At 50.7% G+C, this 12,120-nt stretch overlaps 1 long non-coding RNA gene across 1 annotated transcript; it reads right to left on the reverse strand.

Moving 5' to 3' along the window:
- Positions 1–5,632: 5,632 nt before the first annotated feature.
- On the reverse strand, positions 5,633–7,466 carry LOC133272769 (uncharacterized). Its single transcript, XR_009744564.1, has 2 exons — positions 7,149–7,466; positions 5,633–6,789 (listed from the first exon to the last, which is right to left on the reverse strand). It is a non-coding gene; the product is annotated as an uncharacterized LOC133272769 (long non-coding RNA).
- Positions 7,467–12,120: the final 4,654 nt, after the last annotated feature.

A 12,120-nucleotide genomic window follows, 5' to 3' on the forward strand; every position in this document is an offset into this window, starting at 1 on the left:
GGCACTCAGATGGAGAGCCACGTTTCCAGCCACTGGCTCAAAAGGTGTAGGACCTGTAGGCTAGGATGGTGTAGGACCTGTGGGTTGGATGGGGAAGGATCTCCTGAGCTTATTGTCAGTGGTCTAATGCTCCTAGGACAAGAGGTGTGTTATAGGGCCCTGCTGCTCTAATCACGTTCTCCTCCAGACCATGGCAGAGTTCCCAGTGCCTTCAATGGGAACGGGGACCCAGCCATTGTCTGACACCTTTGATATTTTCTGAGGAACTATTGATGTGGAAGGAAGGTCAAAGGGAGAGCAGGCACATGGGAGGAGGGTGGACAACTTCAAAGCTCAGCTCTGAAGTCTCTATGGCTCCATGGAGCCACGTGGAGATAGCCCAAGCAGCACCAAGAAAACTCACTTTGAAGGAAGATCCTGAGTGCTATTTTTACGGTGGAAAGGTCCTTTTAGGAGAAGGTTTCATAACTCCTCAGGTCTCAGCCACTTGGCTTGCACCTCCTCTGCTCACTGCAGGTTGCTCCAGTGTGATTCTGCAGGAGATGGGTGGTTTGTGGGATAAAATCAGACCCTAGCACTTACCTGCATTGTACAGTTCCCTCAGCACAAGGCATGAGCACCCTGTGGCATGTGGGAAGCCAGCATGCTGGCCTTGCTGACCAAAGGCAATGGCTATCCATGCTGAGCGTGGTCCCCTGCCTGGGCTGAGCCCAGGGCTAACTCATGGCAGGGTTTCATGTCTGTGTGCACATGTCCAGTGCTGCTTTCAGTGACATGACTGGATACTGCAGCCACTAAACCTTCCCTGTTCAAATCTGTGCGTGGTACTCGCGATCTCCACATCATGACTTCATTCATGTTTGCCATTCACAACACACTTGATGTTTCAGCACTATTAACCCTGCTGTTGGGATATCTGCTTGACTGAGTCTTCTTTACTCTGGCCAAATAACAATGATTAGAAACATAAACTTGACTGAAACATCAAAAGCAATCTGTGCCTCCATTTGCTGCTGGCACCTTGTGTAAGTCATGCTGCCAGCCTGAGGTTTCCAAAGGAGCCAGCAAGTCAGGAGTGAAGAGGAAGGGAAGCTTTTGCTTTGGGGCTTTTCTGCAAGAGAGACATCAGAGGAAATTGATTTCACTGTGGAGTGTCTGTCATAGAATCATGGACTCCCAGCCTGGTTTGGGGTGGAAGGGACCTTAAAGCTCATCCAGTTCCAACCCCTGCCACAGACAGGGACACCTTCCACTAGAGCAGGTTGCTCCAAGCCCCTGTGTCCAACCTGGCCTTGAACACTGCCAGGGGTGGGGCAGCCACAGCTTCTCTGGGCACCCTGTGCCAGCGCCTCAGCACCCTCACAGGGAAGAACTTCTGCCTAAGAGCTCTCAATCTCAACTGCACACTTGAGGCAGATGCAACAGCCCCTTGAATACTGATGTGCAGGATGCCATGAGGCCACCAGCTCCAAGTGAAGGGCAGCATGGAGGCCTTTCTGTCTTTCTTTTTTCACGCTTACCCCAGACATGAGCTTTTTGAAGTCTGCTTTGATACTGGTTTCTGTCCTAGCATGGCCTGGCTGGTGGAAGCAGGACCTAGGGGTAGGTATAGCAGGGATGCTGCCAGCGAGTCCACCTCCCTCTCCCCTGCATCAGGGCTCCAAAGCCTGAGAAGGGTAGTTCCGTAGCTCCCACTGCAGCATGCCACAGCCCTGCTCTCCTCCAGACACCAGGCACCTTTCCTGGGTGGCAATATTGCACCTACTTGTAGAACAAACAACAGCAGCATGGTGACTTCAGTAGAATGGCATGGTCAAGACACAGCATGGGAGATGTGGTCTGTGGGAGCTTTAGGCCTGTAAGGAAAGCAGCAAAACAAGGCTGTAGTTCCTGTTAAATGCTATCATTCATTTTGCTGCTGATGGATTTTAGGTTTGGGCTGAAGAACGAGAACATTTCTTGCTCCAGGGCACTGGCAAGCTGCTGGGTTGGCTCCGTTTCCTCTCCATCAGTACTTGTGCTGGTTGCTACACAAAAACCTCACAGACACTTTCAGGTTCAGCTCAGTTTAGCTCAGACCCCAGCTTTCCATTGAAAAGAAAGGTTCCAAGTGCAAACCTACCAGCTTCTGCAGGGGAGGAATTAAACTGTGCCTGGCTCCCCTGCTCCCCACTGCTCTTAGAAAACAGCAGCAAACACACATGCAGCACCGGGGAGTTGTCCATCAGCGGGCAGACCACTCCCTCTGCCCATGATTTTCACTGCTTACACACTGATGTGCCTCTTGATCCTTCCTATCCCTTTGGAATTACCCCCTGTGAGCATAGAAGCAAACTCCCACATTGGCAAGCCTTAATCCTTGCCATTGGCAAGGATTTTCCTCCCCTCAAACCCAGCCATGCTTTTGGGAAATAGAATTGCTGAAACCTTTCCCGTGGAAATGAATTCCTAAGGAAAAGTAAATCCCTCAAAGCCACTTCAAGCACATGATTAGCCTCTTGAAGGTGGGCTGCCAATACATGCAAGTGGAAGACCATGCAGTACCTATTGGAGCTCTCTGGGTCCCTCCAAGACCCCCAGCAATCACTGCCCAAGTAATGCTGGGAACAGTGTGCTTCCTCCAGCAGTGAGCGCTGGATGGGAAGCCCACTTGGGCAGCACAACATCAAATGGGTCTTGAAGTGGGAATGGGGTGTACAAGATTTGTGTGGAGAGAGTGCATCATCTGAGTTATCTGCTGGGGGAGATAGTCTGTGTCTCCTCTCATCCATAAACCCTGTGAGCTCCAGATCCTCTGTTTGCTTGGAAGAGGCAAGGCGCTCTTCCGAAACCTCTCTGAGATGCCTGGTGGCAGAAAGGAAATGTGGATAAAAGCATGGGCAAGGTGACGCTCTCCCCAGCTTCAGTGAGAGCAGGGCTGAGCCTGGGCTATTTTTGACCGTGCTCTTTCCTGCTGCTTAGTCATCACTGCAGGAGGGTTTCTGCCTTGGCGTGAATGCAGACACGGAGCCCTTCCTGACAACCTCTGCTGGGAGGTGTAAATGTTACTGCACAGAAAGCCAGTGAAACACTGCAAGTGACTGAGAGTACCCTGGGCAGGCACCCAAAGCACGGTCAGCAGTAGGGCCAGGGAGGAGGACGATGGCATTTGCCCTGTGTTGTCCTGGCATCCCAATGAGCCTCAGCTACCCTGGAGGTTTCACCAACCCCATCCCTCTGGTGATGGGGAGACAGATGGAAGTCATTTAAGATGACTGCATTTTCTCTGTCCTGGGCTTTTTGTTGTCCACCCTTCACATACCTCCCTCAGGCTCTGGATGCTGGAGCTGCTGTTCCTGGAATAAAGCACTTGATCTGGCTGCAGTCCCAGTGCAGGATGCATATGAGCACCAGGGTGCATAGTTTCTGGGTGATGCAGTGCTTCCTAAGGTGCTAGAGCAGGTACAGCCATTCCCTCAACACCAGGGGAGTCTTTGCATCCCCTCTGAGATCAAGCAAATCTCATCTGCAGCCAGAGTAGGGCTCCTATGGACAACCCAGCCTTCTGCACCGCCTTGTGCAATGCAATAACACTGAGACACCAGCATCTGTTTAGGCACAGGCTGCAGCATGGCTGGACCTCCAGGGAGAAACTCAGCTTCCATAGGCTGTCCTGCCTTTGAAGAACACAAACAAAGAGCTTTTGCTCAAGCCCACCAAGCAGGTGGTGATCCAGCCTGAGGCCCATGCAGTGCAAACAGCATGGCGGGGGCTGAGAAAGGCAGCCTTTGAAGAATGGGTCATGCAGGGTGGTGTAGGACCCCGATGGGAGCATCATCTGTTTGTTTGAGGCCCCACTTCCCCAACACATATCTTAGCAGGCTTCCCACACGCTCTTTACTCCTAGGACAGCTCACATTCCTAAGGGATTTGCTGAGCTGTGGCATGTATGAGTTTCCTGAAGGATTCACATGCTCGGCAAAGGAGGTTTAGAAGCAATTCCTTTTTTTATTGCATTTTTGGGGGTATTGTTCTTCACTGTGCTCCTGAGTACATTCCAAAGGCTTGACACTGCTTTAGGGGATGGAGGAATGAAGGTAGGAAATGAAAACACAAAGGAAAGCAGAGCCACAGTCAGAGGAATTGCTCCTTGCCTTATTTCTTGGCCAGTTTTCCAAATGCCAGGCTCCTGCAGGATTATCTGTATCATAACTCAAGCAAATGCCTTTCCATTGTACGGCTCTTGAGCAGCTAAAATATCCCCTTCACCTGAGGGCACAGCCAGCAAAGGGAAAGATATTACTTACTAACAAACAATGGAACTTCTCAGGAGACACCAGAGCTTTGCTCCTGTCTCTGATAAGCAGGGATGGAGATCCTGCATCGGCTCTTGGTTCCTGTGCTGTGATGCAAAAAACCTGGCTTTGGTGTGACCCAAGAAAAGGGGACACTTGTGGGAATCAAGGCTGATTTGGAATTTCAACAGGCAGGTGCATTTGAACTTAAATTAAGGTGCATTCTACTGCTTTTACCCACTTAGCAAACTGGTGAGAGCCACGTTACTAGAGGTTGCAAGATGAAGCTCTAAATGAGTTGTTGCAATCAGGTAAACTCCCTAGCTTCAGGGCATGAACTAGTGAGGACCTGGAAGAAACTTCCTTAGGAAAGTCATTCCATGCCTGCCCAATTCCAAGGGTTTCTATAGCTTGTTTTGGAGGCCTGGGGCTGGGCTGATGATGCCAGTGGCCTCGGGGGATTTACAATTGATGGATTATTGTCTGTCTTTTCTAAAGGATCCTGCGCAAGCCACCCATAGGAAAAGCTCCTGAAGAACTGTGTTTTACCTACTGCACTTCTCATCCGACAGCTAAAGATCTGCCTCAAGCTCAGCCTCAAACCAGGGCCATGTAAATGCAATGTGAGAGCAGCATTTTGGGTACCTTTAACTGCAAACCAACAGCAAGGTGTTGATTGCTGAAGGAAATACATGAAGTGCTTGGACCTTGATTGAACAGTGTGTTTAAGCCTATGCCTATATTTAAGCCTGTAACAGCAGCAGGGCTATTCCTAAACTGAAAAGGAGGTGAAGGCTTAATTACGGTGCCAAATCAAGGGCTTAGAGCGTGGAGAACTCGGATGTTAATGTCAGCAGGAAGGCAGATTCCTATGGCCAGTTACAAATCACGGGGATTTATGATCACTTTATATCCTGGAAACGCTGACAGCTTTAAATATAGCACTAGGGCTGTGATAAATGGTTAGCATTTTTTCCTTGTTAGCCTTTTGTAACTAAATTTAAGGTATCCATTGCAGCATGATCCAATTATGGAATCGCAATCAGAATGGGTCCCCATGCAAGGGGCCACATCTATTTTTGTCCGTGCAGCTTAAATCTGCATTTCTGAGCTCAGGATTTATGTCAGACTTTAAATTAATAATAAGGCATCTATCCACAGGCAAATATTTGTATTGCAAGACCTATTCAGCCAGCCAAGGCTTCAGTTACAGTGACAGCACAGATCCTGTTTCAAACATCACCTGGCAATGCACGATTATCATCAACTCCTCCTCACTAAGGAAATTAATACATGTCAGCTTAAACTATTGAACCCTCAAAGAGTCATTCCTGGGGCAAAAATACCCCCAAAGGACATATTTTAGTTAGATTTATTTCTATTTATTAGGTTTATGTTATAGACAACATGCAGGTGTCCGGCCTTTGTGGGCTCAAGGAGGCAGTGGACATTGCACAGACACAGACCCAAGGGAGGTTCAAGGCTGAAAGGGAGAAGCATAAGTGCTCACCAAGCTGTGACAGGAGTTTGGGGGCACAGCAGATGCAAGATCATGATGTCTTACTTCTCCCATGGCTCTTGGAGCAGTCACTCTCCTGCATTCATCAGTGGGAAATGCACTGATTTCCTTTGCAAAGTGCTTTGTGATGGCAGAAGCAGCGTAAAAGCCAATGCACTGTTGTCATGATCCAAGTTCAAGAAACCTTCTCCAATTAGTCTTGTCTAGAGCAGCTTCTCCTATAGCAAAGGACTGGGGTTTGCCAGTCAAGAAGTGTGTTTGCAGCTTCCCATGGTGCCCATTAGCATCTGTGTGGCACTGAGTCCTGTGCAGCAAGGCAGGATAAAGCAATGCCTGCCAGAAACCGGGATGGAAACAGGTGCTCCCTCATACAGGAAATGGGAGATGCCATGAGGAGTCACATCAATATCCATGGGTAATCTATAAGCTCGGATGGCAGGAGGCCTAGACACGCTCTCTGATGCATGTATCCCATAGGAAACCCAGGCCAAGTGCTGGCTGAATTCCCCACCATGCTCAGTGGCAGCACAGGCCACAGAGGGGAATGACAATGGATACAGACCAAGCTGTGCCTGGAGTTGAGGTGAGGAACATCAATACTGGCAATGTGCTGGAGGTCATTGCTGGTTTACAGGCTAAAATGTGCCTGCCTTACACTCACAGAGCAGCAGCCTCATCCCTTTGTGTGCCAGTGCAGGTGCGTGCAAGCGGATACAGCACATATCAGCCACTTCTTGTTCTACAGCATTCATGAAGACCCCATGGCATGCTATTCCCAATCCTCCCCTTTCAATTCTGCAGATACCAGCCTTATTTAGGGTCTGAATTTCTCCCACTGCATTGGAGGAAGATGCCTCTTGTAAGGAGAGTGGAAAGATGCTCAGTGCAAGCTGATGGCTGATGGGAGGCAGAGAGAAGCAGTGTTGATTGGATGGCATCTCTGCTGGTGCCACCAGGTTCTTCTACATCCAAGGCAGGTCTCTGAGTCTCCAAACCCTGTTTTTCAGAAAGGCCAGTAAGGAAACCTATGGGCCTGGGTGCAGGGCATGGAGCCACAGGCTGCTGCATCCAGCCCTGTTCCCGCTCAGCCTGACCCCCCAAATACTTCAGCTGTCTGTCATCACAGAGGGCATCATGTCACACAGCCCTTTGCTAGCATCCCCAGCCTGCTCTCAGAGACCTTTGGTCCCTCTTTTTGCCATCAGTGTCTCACCCAGCATAAGCCCAGATGTGCCGAGAGCCACCAGGATGCCAGATTTAACCCCTGCGGACCCACTTGAGATGGGTAGGGCTCCATTGCCTTACTAACTCTATACCCTATCACTGGCATGAGCCCATGAGGCACACGGCCTTACCTGCGCATCCTGGGAGCTCCTCAGGCTGCAGCAGAGATTAAGGGGTGAGTAAACACCAGCACTCTCCCAGCCTGGCAGCAGGAGCAGAAAGCTGACTTCAGCAAAGAGCAGCAAGACTGCAGGGATGCTGAGTGACTGCTATCAGATCAGGCAACATGAGGCCAGTGTGGGCTCATTAGGGAAATCTATCCTCTGCTGTGGAGATAAGAAAGAGGGGCTGGACAAGGAGAATGAGGACAGCAACACTAACCGTTTGAGGCTGGCTCTCCTTGCATGTCCTCTGCAGCATGCTGAACAGAGGAGCAGCCATGGAAAGGGATGGCAAGGACTGGGGCTGGCAGTTAAAGTAGTGGGAACTCATTAAACTCATTGCTGCCGCCTGAGCTCCTGGCCCTCAGCACCCATTAGGGTGAGTGTCAGCAGCACTGTGCTTGGAAGCTCCATGAGGAAAGGATGCCAGCAGTGCCAGTCCTCTGCAGTGCCACCAGTGCAGCAGATCCCAGACTGGCTGTGCCCTATGGGTAGGGACATCTTCCACTGGACCAGGTTGCTCCAAGCCCCTGTGTCCAACCTGGCCTTGAACACTGCCAGGGATGGGGCAGCCACAGTTTCTCTGGGCTGTTCTCCCAAGTCTGAGAAAGAGTTCCCTGATCCAAAACACAACCTGGTGCTGGGAAGGAACCCATTTCCCAGAGCCCAATTACACTGTCACAGGCGTTTAAGCCATGCTGTGAAGAGAAAGACCTCCAGACTACTGCCTCCATCAGCATTAGATGTTACCAGAGTTATCATCTCCCAGCCAACCTGTCGCATGGCAGGGGTTGGAACTGGATGCTCTTAAGGTCCTTTCCAACCCAAACCAGTGTGGGATTCTATGACTGAGGGGAAAAGTGGGGACAGCACTGCCCTCCAGTGTCCCCATCTGACCCCAATCAGCTCCACAGAACTCATTCCCCGTTCCTCACTGCTTATTAGCATCACTAATACAGCAGCGCCCACGGGGCTTGTGACACCACTTCACCCTCCATCTGCTCAGTGCGCAGCGGCACCTTCCCTCCCTGCTTTTCACACCACCTTCATTCCCGACACTTCCCTTCTCACCCTGTCTGCTGACAAACCAGAACCCAGCATGCTTCGTAGCAAGGTCAACGCTGGCTGACAGACTTGAGAAGATGGGTGGGTATTTGCTACAAGGCAGTCTGATGCTGGTGGGGAGAGATGACAGCAGCAATTAGGGTTGTATTTCATGAAGGACATCAAACTATAGTTTTTTAACTTGGTATGCCTAATTCAGGGCAATGCTGGTGATGTTTTCCCTCTCCAGCAGCAGTAAGCAGAGACAAGCCCATTCAGTGGCACTGCCCTTACTGCTTATGGAGTGGAAGGTCACGCTGAACAGCAAGCCGTGATGCTTCTCTTCCCTTGAGGATGTGCAGAGGACTTCTCACCTCTGCTCAGAGGCTCAATGCAGCAGCACTGAAAGATGTGCCCGGACAAGCTGCAACCTTTGTGGGTATTATAAGGCAAAGAGATGAGAAAGCCCCCGAGAGGACAGGGGCAGCACTGCTGGAGCTGCAGTGCTGAGAAAGGCTTTGATTTCCAAGCACCTCATTTATTCTGTCCTCACTGCTCTGCTCTGTCCTTGGCTTTCCCGGCTCTGAGCATGCAGTCTTTGGCTGTGCAAGGGGTAGAAAAGGCTCTGGCAGCAGGGAGAGGCTTCAAGGAGCATTTGCAAAGCTCTGCTTGCACTGAAATCAGTGCCTACCCTGACACTTTGTAGCTCATTGTTGACCAACCCACTCCATAAACCGGAGGCGCCTCTGCTGCACAGCACCCGGGTTGGGCTTCATTTTCAGCTTGGAAAGCAAAGAGGAGGTACCAATGCACCTTTTCCTTTAGCTGGATTCCTCACTGACACAGCCAGGCTCCTTCTAGAGCTGCGTTACCAAGTCAAGTCCTGATAAGAGCATCATAGGACGCCTGCATCACTGCCAAGCAGGTTTACTGGAGAAGAGCACGGACCTTTTAATGTTGCTTCTTAGCAGCTCAGGGATGCAGACCTTGCCCTGAATAGCCATTGCACAGTATGAAATGCAGCCTTAGGAGCAGTGATCAGGGGTCTGTGATGACTTTCCTTCTCCTTTGTACCATGCATGGATGGCGACAGCCACAGGCCAGCTCTGCAGGAGTGGGGCCAAAGGAGCCCTTCCAGGGGGTGCAGAAAAAGCTTCTGGAGCCATGCATAACCTTGAAGATGGGCTGAAATGATGCCAGGACAGCTCACATGTGCTGCCCTCTCTTCACAATAAAGGTTCCTTCTTCTCACAAACACAGCTTCAAAGAAAAACATATCCCACAGAACCATTCCCAGTCCAAGATTCCCATTGTTAACTCATGTCAAGGTGTGGGGGACATCTCATTTTGGAGTAACATCAGCCCCTGAAGGCCAAATCCTCTCACACTGCTACAGTGAATAGCAGTACTCCAGCAAATCTAACCTCCATAAACTCCCAGTTTCCCTGGCATCTGGACAGCAGGGAAGAAACCAGCAACTGCAGAAAGCAAGCAATCAGTGCAGGGTTGATTTGAATAAACTCCATAATCTCAGCTCTGATTAGCACTGGAGATTAAACCCTGTAAATATTGACCAGGACATCTTCAGTATCCTCAAAGAGCCAAAAGGCCGGTTTATGCATACAGCGTGGCAGCAAGCTCTGAGCTGTCAGCACTCTCAGACAACTGGAATTATGTGAGGAGCTTGAAGATCATTGTATTTATCACACAGCCAAAGTGTTACAGTTTTATTTGCTTTCTGTTCCAAGTCTAAGGGTTCTCTGCTTTTCTTCCTCTTCGTGTGAGGCTCGGAAAGCCGCAATTCCCACTTTGCTCAAGGAGCCAGTTTTAACAAAGCATAACAGGTATCACGAGATGCCTGCAGTAAATCAGGGCTGAGGCACTCGCTCTGAGTCCCCCATTGGCTTCAGGAGAGCTGCCTTTGATTCTCCTTCACTTCAGCAGCCTTCTGTTCCAGCCCAGCATGGTTGCAGTCCAGGCTGCCAGTCACCAGCCTTTCTGCTCCAGGAGGTCAGTGGAGGTGAGCACTCGGTATTTGTACCCATGTCACGCACAGCAAAACGCCCTCACCTGCCTCGTTCCACCATGAGTTCAAGCAGACACCTTCACGCAGACGGCTCGCACGCAGGGTGGCTTGCTCTGGCAACGAGGGAGCAGCTGGCACTGATTGCTGGTGACAGTGGTGCCCAGTAACCGCTGCAGAGGCAGTCGCATTGAAAAGGAACCAGTTGCCAGACTCCTTCACCAGGTTACTGAGCACCTTACCTGAGGAGGTTTAAAGCTGGAGGAAGGCTGTGAGGATGATCAGGGGCTGGAGCACCTCCTGTATGGAGACACTGGGGCTGTTCAGCCTGGAGAGGGGAAGCTGTGTGGAGACCTTAGAGCCCTCCCTCAGTCTAATGGGAGATAGTGGGACACACTGGGTGCACTGGGACATCACTTGCACTGAGACAACAGGCGATCTCTTAATGCCAGTGGTGCCAAGATGACAATTCATGCCCTTGAAGATGCTCTTGACCTGCAGAGGTGGGCAGAGCCAAGGAGAGGATGCAGAGTGCTGTGTGTACCTCACCCTAGCCTCCCCCAAGGCAAGGCCTGAGAGCCATGCCTCCTCCAGGCAGGCCTGCTGTTTATCCAGCCATCAATCCGCAGCACTGATGTGGTGTTTATATCACTGCATGCTTCCTGGCAGGGTGTGAGCCACAAGAAGTGGTCCTGCCTGGCCAGTTCAGTGCTGCACTGGCACCAAGCAACCAGGTCTATACTGGGAATAGGGCAGACCCCATTGCCTAGGCTTGGAACTCCAGGCTCCTGCAGAACACTCAGCACCACTACAGTGCCCTGCCTGCTTTCCGTGCCTCCCCTGTAGGGGAAACCCTTGGGTTTTGGAGCATGGAGCAGCAGAGGTACATGGAAGGAGGGGGGGGGGGGGGTGGTCAGCAAGATGTGGGTCTTGTCCAGCTATATTTTGGCCATGCCGTTGCTCTTACAAACTGGGAGGCAAAGTCAAGTAAAGGGACTGTCTAAGGCTGTAAAAGCCACCAGCTTGCTGGCATTTAAGAAGCAGAAAGCACAGGTAAGAGGAAGCACTGCTCATGAAGATCCCACACCCTCTTCAAGAACCATCTGCAAAGCCCAGGGTTGGAAGGGTTTAAAAGCAATCAAAACCTTCTTGCTGACATCCTTAATGCATTGAAAAGGTCCCCTCGAGTCTTTTTGGGGGTTCTGTATCTTTAATAAAAAGATATTTTGGGTGGGAATAAAAGACATTTTGGGTGGGAATCAGCTCATTGCAGAGCAAAGCAGAACAGGCCGTGCTCTCTGAAGAGAGCACTAAAGGTTCACACAGCCACTACTAAAAACGGCTTTGCTGTCAGGAATCTTGAGCCAAGGAGCAGGCATCTGAGCCAAGTGGGATTTTTGACCTGCTCCGTTGTTGGATCTATTCCTACTTAAGCTGAGATTCGCAGCAAGCCAACCATTTGACTTGGCAGGCGTGCTGGGGGCCAGACCTGCCTTTTAAGTAGTGCTGAGCCCTTCAAAAGAAAACACACAGCTCCCCAGTACAGCAGGCCCAGCTGTTCCCAAGCTGCTGTCAAGGGGGACAAGGAATCTGCTCATGTGGGGAAGGACTAGCAAGCCTTTCCTTCCCACCGAGCCAATGGAAGGAAGGGAAAGGCTCAGCAAAGGGCCGAGCACCCTTGGTGCTCAGGGTAAACAGAGGTGAGCTGGAAAGTTGTCTCCGACCGAGCCCTTAAACAATGGGGCTGAAAGGAAATGGAAAAGCAAATATTAGTGTTTTGTCATTCGCATGGCCCCGGAGCAAAGAGAACAATGCCTTTAGTTGGACGCCACCTTGACGTCTTCCTCCTCCTCCCCTCTTAATGTCATCTTAGGA

This window comes from Pezoporus flaviventris, unplaced genomic scaffold, assembly GCF_033815535.1.
Source record: "Pezoporus flaviventris isolate CSIRO_AGI_PZ_B2104156 unplaced genomic scaffold, CSIRO_AGI_Pfla_v1 ptg000001l, whole genome shotgun sequence".
In the NCBI taxonomy this organism is placed as follows: domain Eukaryota; kingdom Metazoa; phylum Chordata; class Aves; order Psittaciformes; family Psittacidae; genus Pezoporus; species Pezoporus flaviventris.